Genomic DNA, 13,548 nt, shown 5'->3' with positions numbered 1-13,548 from the left:
CATAATGATAATACTGTTTCTGCTTAATAATTTTTACACTAGAAAGAGTCCAGGTATTTTGTATCGTACCTTGTAACATGGGAGTAAATGACAGCTCTTTGGAGGATATGAGGAAACCATTATCTCTGCCTTCAAAAACAGACTATTTTAGTGTCATAAGTTTGCCAATTCTGTTAATTATTTAGTGCATTGGTAGTTTTTAAATAGCTAATACTGGAAGGAAAATGTACTCAGTTTATTAAGAACAGGTAGTCATTTTTATGTGTCAAAAATTTCATGTTTAATCTTTTTAAAAATTGCTTTAACTTCTGCCACTGATCAACCCTTTCTCTTTCCAAATTTAGGGGAGGGACAACTCCTCAAGTGTATATGAGAGAGAAATCATATATTAGAGAGTAAGAATTTTGATTGGTGACTTGGAGAAGCTAGGCTGATAACCATGATATTTTTAAACTAGGTCCTATATACTTTAACACTGTTATTTGGGAGGTAATAGTAAACTTCAATTCTTGTAATTAATATCACTTATGGGGAGAGAGACAAGTAATTAACCACACTTGCTCATTTTCTAAGTAGTTTAGAAGGTTGCAGTCTGCCTCACCATACAAAGCCAATTTAAATGTGAATATATTACATCATACTCCAATAGCAAACAACCTCAGAGGAAAGTCATTTATTCAGAAGGCATAGATTTGCACTAGGCAGCAGTGATGCATTACAAATATATAATTATTTGCACTAATATTTGAGCAGGTGGAATGGATTAGAACATGGTCAACATTATGTTGCTGATAACATGTATTTTTCTATATTAATATGTACTGTGCAACATGTATTAAGATGGTCAACAATTCATTTTAGCCCAGATACTAATATTTATACTACTGTGTTGAAGAGACAGTAGTCAACTGAGCCACTTTTAATTTAAAAGTCTGAAACTGGAATTAAGTTTACTTTCATAAACCATTTAAATTACTTTATAATCACTGGAAGGTCAGTAAAACAGAATTATCAGTGACTAGTGACTTAATAGGAAGAAGTATAGAGGGTTAAGAATAAAAGAACTCTAGAATAAGTTTCATTTATAGCTCAGATGAGTGACTACTTCTTGTTTTCACCATTGGCAATTTTAAGTGAAAGAAAATGTTTTATCCCTTCCAGAGTATCTTCATATTAATAAACTAAGCCTGAAGATTGGATGGAACCAACTCCCAAGGAATTAATACCCAGTGGTGGACTTTCAAATTTTTTAGATTAATCTTGGAGAGGTAGGAAGCCTTCTTGATGCCCCTGTTATCTTAAATAGGCAGGTACTTTTGAATGAGGCCATCCCTTTTTGCCTGCCTATCATTTTAATCTTTATACTGTGGGTAAATTTGGTTCCTTTGAACTCTGGTGTTTTGTTATGGCAGTTCTATTAAACCTGCAGCTTTTTGCTATAGAGAATATTATCCAAATAGAATTTGGAAAATGCTGACCTAAAGAAAACTGTGAAACTACCTCTAAGTATATTGTTTGCAAATGCTGTGTGCTATTTAGAGGATTCACATGAAATTATGTGAAAATACTTTATAAGGAATAATACTAAGTGCCTCTATATTAGGCTTTTTGGGATGTATTTTTAATTTTTGCCACATGGGGGAGATGTTATTTTTATAGTAATACCTACATTTTTGTTTGATTTTAAAAATAGAACTCACATAGCTTCTCTCTACTGAACACCTATGAACATGTCACTATCCTAACAGGAAATGTGTGTGTGTGTGTGTATGTGTGCATGTGCTCATGTGTGAGCGTGTTTAAATGAGATTTTGAAAGTTATTTGTGAGAAAAGTTTTGGGGTGAATTAATGACACAAAATTAAAAGTTTTTTGAAGAACTTGTGTGCACAGTGGACACAGGAGTTGGACGAAGTCCATCCATCATAATTAAAGTTATTTTTTTTGGAGTTAAATATCATGAATTCCTTTTTCAAGAATAAGAATCTATGGATTGGTTCTCTGCATTCAGCTTTCTAAAGAAAAATTTTTGAAACAGTCTCAAACTTACAGAAAGGTGGTAAATACTGTACAAATAATAATTTCCACTTTGAGACTAAGTTGCTGTCATGATGCCATATCACCTTTCAGTACTTTTGTATATCCAGAAAGAAGGAATTCTTCTACAATACAACCATCAAAGTCAGGAAGTTAACGTTGATTTTATTACTCCCAGCTAATCCCTACACACCATTCAGGTTTCACTAATTGTCCCAATAATGTATGTTTTCTAATGATTCAGTTCAAAATCATGTGTTAACTCAGATTGTAAGTTCTCTTGTTTCTTTCACTCTGGAACAGTTCCCCAGTCCTTCCTTGACTTTAGTTACTCTCAGCACTTCTGTGGACTATAGGCCAGTTATTTTGTAAAATGTCTGTCCCTAAGTTTGGATTTACACGTTTACTCATGATTAGATTCCAGCTGTGCTTTTTTGGCAGGGATATTACAGAAGCAAATTTGTGTTCTCATTGCATCCTATCAGGTAGTGTGCAATTTCAACTTGCCTCATTTCTCATGATGTTCATTTTGATTAGTTGGTTAAGGTACTACCTATCAAGCTCCTTCACTGTAAATTTACTGCTTTTCCCTCTTGAGTATTTTGTGGGGAGATAGTTTTAAGCTATGTATGTATCTTGCTCTTAATCAAAATTTAATTTATTAATATTAGTAGAGATTTGTGGTTTTCTAGTCAGTGGATTATCTGTTAATTTCTTTTTACTTTCAATTGTCCCACATTTGGCCAGTGGGAGCTCCTTTCACGTTGGCTCCTGTGTCCTTTTGACATGTTATCATCATTTTTTTCTTTTGGGTGCAGAATTTGCCAAACTCATCTTGTACCTGCCTTGTCTCAGCTTGGGAATCAGCCATTTTTACACCTTTTAGAGAAAATTGGTATTTAGAAGCCACGATTTGTGTGAGATGTGCTTATTATGATTGGGGTGCCACTGCCCTCACTCCTCAGTGGACAGTGCTAGGGGGCTTCATGTGTGTGTACAGCGCACATACATATTTGAATGTAAACACACACACACTCCTTTGTGTGACACCTCCTCACCCACCTTGAACTCTAACATTCCCTATTGGGTTTTTCTCCTCTTCACTCAGGAGGAGGGCTTCCTCACCCCATTCCTCCACCAAAGCTTTGGGTTTAGGGCAAAGTTGGAGGAATTAAAACAGTTATTAGAGAAAACATGTAAAAATTTTTAAATTCTAAATAAAAGTTACTCATAATTTCATTGTTCAGAAGCTGTTTTTTGGTGTGTTTTTCTTTTACTGTAGTGAGCAAATCAGGAAAGCTGAATTGAGAATGGTAAAATGTTTGTGCCCCAAACACGGAACTTATATTTTGAAGGAATTAAATTTCAAATGCATGCCGTATGTTTTTCTATAATATACCTCCTGTAATGTAAGAGTAAGTTGCTAATTAATGACAGAGAACATCAGAGAAAAATACATTTAAGATCGACTATGCGAGAAAGGAGTCTATATTTGGATTGTATTTGATGCATATTAAAGTAAACTTTATGTGAACTAGAAGTCTATATACAAGAGCAAATTACTCAACTTTCAGTTTCCTTGTTAGGTCTCTGTGATCACTGCTAGGGCTAAAATTCTATAATCCTAAATGCAAGAAAATGCAGGCTTTCTATTAAGAGGTTATAGTGATGTCAGAAATAAGTTAGCTGAAGAAGTCATATCTGAGACCAACTGAGAATATCTGAAAGTCAAATCCTCCCTCAATGCTACCAGCATGCAGTGACCATCTACCATTGTGATTTAGATCTAAGGCTCTTGAATCAAACAAATGGCAGATGTGCATCTTGGCTTTGTTACTTACTAATTATATGACTTTGTGCAACTATTGTCAAGTGAGAAGAAAAGAAATTTGTGGTCATTTTTCATCCTTACTACTTCTATTAGCTTTTTGAAGGAGTTTCCATTCCTATGTGGGATCACTTCATTCAGTCACTCTTCATCTGACAAACATTGAAATTCTATTTTTTGTCGGGCACTGCATTAAAAGTTAGGGATAACAAGATAAATACTACAAAGATTCTGTCATCATGAGTCTAGCCTAGTGAGGGAGTTAATATTTGCAACAAATTATAGTACTCTCTAATAAGTGCCATAATAGTAGCATGGAACCAGGTGCTGTAAGAGCCCAGAGGAAACAGTTATTGAATTTATGGGCTAGTAGGGGGTAGGGTAAGTAATTAAAGCTGTTCTTTTGTTTTTTTATTAAACACCTAAGTGTCAGGCATCTTGCTAAGAACATATTGTACTTCTCACACTGGGACTTGGGTACTATTATTATTCTCATTTTGGAAGTGAGGGAACTGAGGCACAGAGAAGTTAGATAACTTGGCCAAGGTTATATATCTAAAAAGTGTCAGAATTTAAACTGTACCCGAAGGCTTCCAGAGCCAGTGTGTTAACCATTTTGTTCTATTACCTCTGAGAAGATTTCACAAAAGGAGGTTATGTTTCAGCTGGACTTTACAAAGGCAAGGAGCATTTCAGGAAATGGGGCAGAGAAAGGGCATTCCAGGTAGAAGAGACTCACAAAGGTGTGGTGCTCGAGTCACTGGTACATTCACTGAATGGAAGGACTCCTACACTCCTATGGTCTATCCAAAAAGGCATTTGAAGCTGGAATGGGGTTAGCTTATTAAGAGTCTTAAGTGTTGTCATGAACAGAACCAACTATTGATGATTTAGGTGAATGACATGAACAGCTTTAAAAAGATGACTGATAGAAATGTATGCATTGGATGAGTGGAGAAGAAAGCAGAAGGTGAGCCATTGCATTCATCTGGATGTTGAAGGCCTGAACTAGAGGAGTTGGTGGATTCTGGGAACACTTGGAAGATTAAACCGATAGGACTTGCTAATTGTTACTTATTGGCTGTGGAGGGCAAGGGAGAGAAGGAATCAGAGATTTATAAGATTCTTAGCTTACATATCTTGGTGAATACCAATTATTGACTTACATTATATACATTAGCAGACAGATTTACGGGGAATGTCAGTGAGTGATTGAAGAACATCTATTCTCTTACCAGGAGAACTTAGTTAAGGTTATGTAAAAAATTTTAAACTTTTTAATCTGCATTGTTTTCCTTGGTAATACTAGAAATGTGGCAGAAGAAAACCCATTTTCCTTTATGTCTTTGGAACAGGGGAGTGGTTTTAAAATTTGAATAATACATTATTTGACAAATATATAATTGTTTAGTTTTCTTAAAGCAAAAAAACCCCAAAACTTTCTAACATTTTAGTGTATGGACATAATGGATAGACTCAAGTGGAATGACACCTGTTTCCCCCTGAAGTCAGTCCTTTTAGAAAGCTTAAATTGGGAAATATGTAGATGACTTCTTATAGTTGGACTGTTTACAAACTAGGAGTGCTTTACACCTTGATTCCCGCTTCAGAGACAGAATTTTTCATTTTAATTCTGAGGTTGTTGGGTAACTTCTGGGAAGACACTGCAGATCTATAACATAGTTCTTAGCCAGTATATTTAACTGCATTCCCAAAGAAAACATCCCAGCAAGGTTAACAAAAATGACTCCTTGGCAATGGTATGTGGAAAATGTAATTGCAGATTATGGGTATACCATAAACTAATTTTCTTATATTTGATGGATTTCAGATAGATATTTTGAGAACATATTTTTGGTTCTTTTAGAAGTTTGACATAACTTGGTAGTTTAAGGCAGGCTACTAGTTAACCAAAGGATTAGCAAAATCCTCCAGAGTAATTTATTTCTAAATCTGATAGGATAAAACCCCATGTACTGTCATTCTTATATTTCAGATGCTTTCTATTCTGCTTTAGCAATTTTATTAACAATTAAATCAAGTTATTTTCATTGTGATTACTAACGTCTTTGATCAAAAGAACATTTACAGAATATTGAATGTTTTTAACTAAGAAATTTGTGAATACAAATTTCATTAAAATTCTGAAATATTTAGTAAATATTTTAATTTTAATGCATATTTAACTTTCATCAGTAAAGAGATGTGTCTTTAAAATATATTTTGATAATTTGATTTTTCTATAAAGGAGATTATAAAGTAAGTGGTAGTCACATATAACCGCAGGATACACGTTTACTTAAAGTGCACATAGAAATTTACAAAATTGATTATGTACTAAACTCTAATGTCCTAACAAGTTTTCAAATTTTTGAAATTACTCATAGTATGTTCTGTGACTACAGTGGAATTAAGCTAGAAATAAAAGTTTACTAAAATTTTTTTCTTACACTTGGAAACTAATTCCTAACTCAGAAGTCAAAAAATTACAATAAAAGAAAATATTTGAACTGAATGGTAAAAATACAACATCAGAACTTGTGGGATGCAGCTAAAGTAATCCATACAGAAAAATTTAAAGCCTTAAGTGAATATATTGGAAAAGAAACAAAAGTGAAAACAATTTAAATATCCATTTAAAAAGGTTAAAGCATCAAAATAAATAGGAAAAAAGGAAAATAAAATATAAAACATACAGGAGAGGGGGTCAGTAAAAAATGTTTTATATCCCACATATGACTGAAGTCTTTATGATTCTTGACTTTTTCTCTTTTCTTATGGCTGAGTAGTATATAAAACAAAAGTAACAAATGACAAGACAAAACTCAGACAGACAATAGTATGGTGGTTACCAGTGGGAAGGGGGTGGAGGGGTAGTAGAGGATTAAAGGGGTCAAATATAAGGTGACAGAAGATTTGACTTGGGGTGGTGAGCACAATGTAGTATACCGGTGATGTACCATACCTAGAGTTGTACACATCAAATGTCACCCCAATAAATTTAATAGTAAAAAAATTGGTTTTCTGAAAAGACTAATGAAACTGATAGGCCTCTGCAAGAACTGATTAGGAAAAATAGAAAGCAGAACCAACCAATATCAGAAAAGAAGAGGGAGCCTGGCCAGCGTGGCTCAGCAGCTGAGCATCGACTTAGGATCCAGGAGATCGCGGTTCAATTCCCGGTCAGGGCACATGCCCGGGTTGCGGGTTTGATCCCCAGCAGGGCGTGCAGGAGGCAGCTGGTCAATGACTCTCTCATCATTGATGTTTCTCTCCCTCTCCCTCTCTCTGTGAAATCAAAGATTCATTAAAAAAAAGAGGGAAACTTCTGTACATGTTCTATGGACAAAAGGAAAACAAATGGTTAATACGACCATTTTGCCAGTAGACTAAAAATTAGATTAAATGGTTACACTTCAAAAAAATTTAAAAACTGAATAACAATGATATAAAATAGAAAACATTAACAATTTAATATCTATTTAAAATAGAATATATAATTGAAGACTTTGCTGTGAAGAAGACTTAAGCTCAGATGACTTCTATGTTTAATTCCTCTAAACATTAAAGGAAGAAACAATACCAATTTTTCACAAACAATAGAAAAGGAGGAAGAAATTTTCAGCACATGATACCAGCATAACCTTGATGCCAAAAACAAAGACATTGTAAGAAAGGGAAAATTAAAAACAATCTAATGAGCCTAGATGCTAAAATCCTAAACAAAACATTAAAAATCCAAACTCAGTGATATAGAAAAAGGAAGATATATCACAACCATCACAACCATATTGCTTTATTTTAAGTATACAAAGTTGATCAAATATTTGAAAATCAATGAAGTTTACCATATTAACAGAATTAAGGGGAAAATTACCTCAAGAAGCAGAAAAAACATTAAATTCAATACCTATTGATGATAATACCACTTTGCAAATTAGGAATTAAAAGGAATTTCCTTAGACTGACAGTATCCACAAAAAAGTTACATGGGTGGGCAAAAGTAGAATTACAGTTGTAATATAATACAATAATGAAATAACACAAGAATAAACTCGTGTACTCACAACTATAAACCTACTTTTGCCCACTCTTGTATGTAGCAAACAATGGTAAAAATACTGAAAGCAATATTCCCAACATCAGTAATGAGGCAAAGATGCTGTTTAATATTGTAATGGAGATTCTAATCAAGGCAATAATGCAACAAAAAGAGTTGTTAAGGCAGACAGGAAGAAATAAAACTCATTTGCAGATGATGTGTTTGTATACATAGTCCAAAGAGTCTACAGATAAGGTATCATAAGTAACTTTAGCAAGGTGGTTGGATTCACAATCAATATACTACAAATTAACTATGCAAATTATTTATACCAATAAACAATTTGAAAATTTTAAATACTTACTACAAAAACATCAAATACCTAAGAATAAAGCTAGTGAAAGACATGTAAGACATCTATGAATAAGACTGTAAAACAGAAAGGCATTAAAATGTGTACTTACGGATCAGAAGATTCAATATTACCAGTTTTCCACAAAGTAATCTACAGATTTCATAAAATCCTAACTAAAATTTCAGCTAGCTTGTGGAAATTGACAGGCTGATTCTAAAATTTATATGGAAATGCTGAGGTTCAATAATAGCCAAGATATTCTTAGAGAAGAAAAAGTTCGGAGAACTTTCATCACTAGATGCTAACACTTACTACAAAGTTACGATAATTAAGACTGTAATATTGACCAGAGAATAGAAAAATAGACCACTTGAGCAGAATAGATGGTCCAGAAATAGACTAACACATACATGGATACTTGATTTATTATAAAATTCGTGCTGAGGAGTATATGTATATGTGAATCTTGATCTCCCTACTTAACCATTCACAAAAATAAAATCCAAGTGGATTATGCACCTAAATGTGAAAAATAGAGCTTCTAGAAGGTAACAGGCAATTATCTACATGATTGTATAGGCAAAAATATCTTTGCAAATAAAAAGAATTAACTCTAGGTTGGATTACATTTAAATTAGAAACTTCCAAACATGCTAAGGCATGAAAATGAATGGATTTTGCAATTAGGAGTGAGGAGGTTAGGACAGAAAGCCTCTGAATCTGGGGCCTAGAGGTTTGGGAACTAGATTTAAAGGGATGAAGATTCTTGAAGAAATTTGTTGGGAGTTAAATTGAAAAGGCAAAAAGGTAGGAAAACTATTTGCACTATGCATAATTGAAAAAAGATTCATATTCAAAATATATGAGAAGTTTCTACAAATTATTAAGAAAAAGATATTCCAATAGGAAAAATGGGCAAGAGATTTGAAATAATTTACAAAAGAGGTTATCCAGTGCTCAATAGGCATATGAAAAGGTGCTCAACCTTACTAGTTACCAGGGAATTGCAAATTAAAACCAAAAAGGGTGGGTGGGGGGGGGCATCTTTAATAGTTCCAACAATAAAGATTAAACCTTTTAAAAGAACACGTGCACAATAAGATACCATTACATATTCCCCAGAATGGCAAAAATTAAACTTGACAAGTCCATGAGTTGGCAAATGGGAAGCAGGAGGAATTCATATACGTTTTTAGTGGGGACAGATATATTGCTCTTTGGATAATTATTTGCTATTTTCTGCTGCATGTGCATACCCAGCAATTCTACTCTTCTCCTTTGAGGAGATGGAAAGGAGGGTAGTGTCTCAAGAGCATAGCTTCTGGGGTGTGATATTCTTACTTGGGCACAGTTACACAAGACTGTTCACTTTAATAATTTATAGAGAAGTACTTTTATAATTTGTGCACTTTCTGAATTTAAGTTATATTTTAATAAAAAGGGTACTTGAAAGAAAGTGATTGAATGTAACAGAACTACTTCAGTTTTGTATTCATAGCCTTTACTGGTGCTGTTAAAAATACTGTGGGATTTGGAGGCACATTTTCTAGAGCTTTCTGGATCGGGCTGTTTGTCGAATAATTAAGATCATCTGACCTCAAAGGATAGGACCCTACTATAATAATTTTTGAGGAGGTGGACTAAAACACATGTATATATAATATTTTTTCTCTTTTCTCATTTCAAAAGTAATGTATACATGCTATAAATACTGCAAACATTACAGAACTATATAACTAGAAACATATAGTGTTGTGTACTCCAGCTTTACTGGCTTGGTAACAAAAAGTCAATTAAAAAATATTAAAATGTTACAATTTCAGTCTAATACTTTGAATTCCCCCCAATTAAGGTCCCAGTGGTTAATAAAGCTTTCCTGCATGCTTGGGGGCTAACCAAAGAACAGCTCCAAAAGTGATTTAGTCTGCCATTGGCAGTGATTTTTCTTAGATTCAAGAGCCTGAAATTCAGTATCAGGGACCCTGTGGAGTTGCTCAGGCTCCCAATTTAACGCCCATCAACAAAACTCTCCAAGAACTTCCATGCTCCAAATCCAGACTCAAAAAAGAGGTTCTTTCTGCCCCACCCCCACACTCCCCACATTCCAAGGCCCATTTAGTTTTCTGCTTTAAAATGATTGAGAGAGGGACCTGAAGGCCAGTCACTGTACAGTGGATTTCTCAAAGCCCAAATTAGTTTATTTGAATAACACCACATAGGAACACTGAGAGTTCTATCTAAATCTGCATTTAGGAAAAGCATTTCTCTAGCGCTTCAAGAGCTCAGCACAGCCAACACCATATCTAGCTACTAAACAGAAATACTAATGTTGATAGCTAACACTCATAGAGCACTTACTTTGTGCCAGATGTAATTTTTTTTTCTTCTGACAGATCCTGACTCAGGTTTATTTGTACAAATAGCACAGGAGGACACCAGCTCCATGCAGACAGTAACCCGGGCGTGGGGGGGGGGGGGGGGCGGGTCGCATCAGTCCTTCTGTCCTCACATCTGCAGACACAGGCCTCTCTCTACTGTGGAGCCTTCGTGGGGGCCTGGGCACCTTTGGGAGCCGGAGCCTGGGCACCTTTGGGAGTCGGGCCTGGGCACCTTTGGGAGCCGGAGCCTGGGCACCTTTGGGAGCTGGGGCCTGGGCACCTTTGGGAGCTGGAGCCTGAGCTGAAGCTGGGGCTGCACCTGCACCTGCAGCCTGGACTGGGGCTGGTTTGGAGCCTTGGCCTTGGCCTTTGGCTGGCACAGCCTGAGACCCTTGGCGATGCGGGCATGAGCGCGTTTCCCAAGCTTGGGGTGAGCGATGCAGGCAAGTCGACTGAGCTTGTGGCTGCCGCCCTTTGGGATCCTGGGCTTGACCTCCTGGGCTTTACGAGGCCTTCTAGCCTCGGCGCGTGCGCTCATGGCCTTGGCGTTGTTGGCCTGCATCTTCAGGCCCTTGTTGTGCTTCATGGCAGAGCGCATGTTCCTTAGGAACTTGGGGTCTACCCCCTTAAGAGATTCGTATCTTTGTGATCGGGGTTTCATGATGCCATTTCTGTGCCATTTTCGGGACTGGTTGTGCATAGTGTGGTTCTTGGACTCGGCCATCTCTGCGCCCAAGCCCGCGGCTCCTGAAGTGCCTGGGACCAGAACCAGATGTAATTTTAATGGTACATTCAATCTATTCAAAACCTCTGTGAGATAGATAGTAATATTGTCATCACCTTTTATGGATGAAAGAGTCGAGGCATGGAGAAGCCCAATGTAAGTCCACCCAGGTAGGGGTGAACAGAGACAGGATTGAACATGGGCAGTCAGACATTCATACCTGTACTCTTAACCACCATGTTATATTTCTTGCAAAACCAGCTGCTCAGATTATAACATCTGAATTTGGATTTACAATGATTACACATGTTTCTCCAAGATCAACTGATGAACTCCTAATTTCATGTAACAAGAGCCTATTCTAGATAATTTTCCCCAAAGGGTATATCTCATAATATAATGGATTTATCTACTACCAGGAATCCAAACTACCCAGCAACCCCAAAAGCCAGATCATTTCATAAAACCAGAACACTTAAAAAGTGAAAAATCCCAATACTGCTTAGAGCCTAACTCTGTTAATAGTCATACCATGGATTTTGATTGGTGTAGCTTCTCAAACTTGCTCTTACACTTAAAGAAATACTTTTCATACTTAAGTATGCAGCAAGTTTTGAATATTGATGTGGCTCTTCATAGCATGAGCAGAGGTTGGAAATACCTGAGCCAACATAAAACATTGAGGGAGTCTTTCCTTTGCTATTTAGAGCCAGTGGGTAAGAATTAATAGGCCAACTGGTAATAACGTTGCCTAAACGTGGGGCAAGGCCAGACCCTAAGCTTAGTCCAGGTTCAACGATGGGCAATAAAGACAACTTGGGCCCATTTTAAGGTTATTTTTGCCCAGTTAACAAACCTGCAAATGAGCAGCAACACAGGCATGTGAGTGGAGAGGCCCAGTGTCTCCTTTGCTCTTCATGGAAGGATGCCCGAAGTTTAGAAGTCAATGCGGCACATTTCCAGTGAGGGATCACCACAAAACTCTACCTCAGCTATTTTCAACTTTTTTCATCTCATGGCACACACTACCAAAATGCTGCTGACACCAAAAATATATATTTTGTTGATCTAACAAAAAAAAATAGGTATAATTTTGATTCATTCACAACCGGACAGCTATTGTGTTGGTAGTTGTCTTTTTTTTTTTTTTTTTTTTTGACAATATAAGGGAAAAGAGGGAAATAGGTATTGCATGTTTTAAGAATTCTTGCAGCACACAGGTTGAAAATTGTTGCTCTACTTCATAGAGTTTTATTGGTCTAGGATAGAGGCCCTATCAGCACTCGAGGGTTCATTTTATCATTCATTCAATTTATCATTCAATTTGATAAATATTTACTGAACACCTACAATGTTTTAGACACTGTTATAGGCACATAGGATACATCAGTGAACAAAATCCCAGATGTTGCGCTTATTTTCTAGCAGCAGAAGCCAATCAATATAATTAATAAGTAAATTCTATGATATATTAGAAGATAAGTGCTTTGGGGAAAAATAGGTTGGGTGTACAGAAAAAAGAGATATGGCAGGGAATAGTTTCCATTTTAAATATGGAGGTGGGGACGACAGGGTCAGTTTTATATGTGTGCAATCTGTGTAGCTCATGCCCAGAAGGGACTGTACTTGGTTTAACACTCTGCTGATATCACCTTGAAATTCTTAATGATTTCACCTTTGAACTTATGTTTAAGTGAAGTTTCATGGGACAGTGGAGTATGTGGATAAGCAGAGAAGAGAGGCACAATTTGTCTGCCATGTCTGTGGAGATTCTAATCGAAACAAATGCATTGGTGTATTAATTTGGAATTTTTAGAATAAGTTCTTTCCATTCAAGAAGATGATATGCTTTTTTATCTGGTTTTATGTGTTTCAGTGATGTTATATACAGGGTGGGGCAATAAATGGTAGGTTTGTAGTTTGTATGGAAAATAATACAATAATTAATAAATAACAATACAAGAATAAACTGTTCCGTGCACTCACAGCAGTAAACTTACTTTTGCCCCCCCCCCGCCCCCGTAGATATTTTCTATTTAGGGTCAGCACATTTCTTTCTTATTTTTTTGAATTTAAATTCTATTTGAATTTGTTCTTAGGACTTTTCTGGAGAGAGAGCATCTTCAATGCAAGGCATGTTTTTTTCATATTACTTTTTGTCCTTTGTCTTACAATCATGGAAAAA

General features: G+C 36.0%; 1 pseudogene across 1 annotated transcript; it reads right to left on the bottom strand.

Annotated features, from left to right (window-relative positions):
- Window positions 1-10,668: 10,668 nt before the first annotated feature.
- On the bottom strand, window positions 10,669-11,396 carry LOC308552151 (large ribosomal subunit protein eL29 pseudogene; annotated as a pseudogene). Its single transcript has one exon. The product of its transcript is annotated as a large ribosomal subunit protein eL29 pseudogene (transcript).
- Between the last annotated feature and the right edge of the window lie 2,152 nt (window positions 11,397-13,548).

The sequence above is a fragment of the Miniopterus schreibersii genome, assembly GCF_964146895.1.
Source record: "Miniopterus schreibersii genome assembly, chromosome: 1".
Lineage (NCBI taxonomy): Eukaryota > Metazoa > Chordata > Mammalia > Chiroptera > Miniopteridae > Miniopterus > Miniopterus schreibersii.
This window is presented reverse-complemented; position numbering and strand designations above follow the sequence as displayed.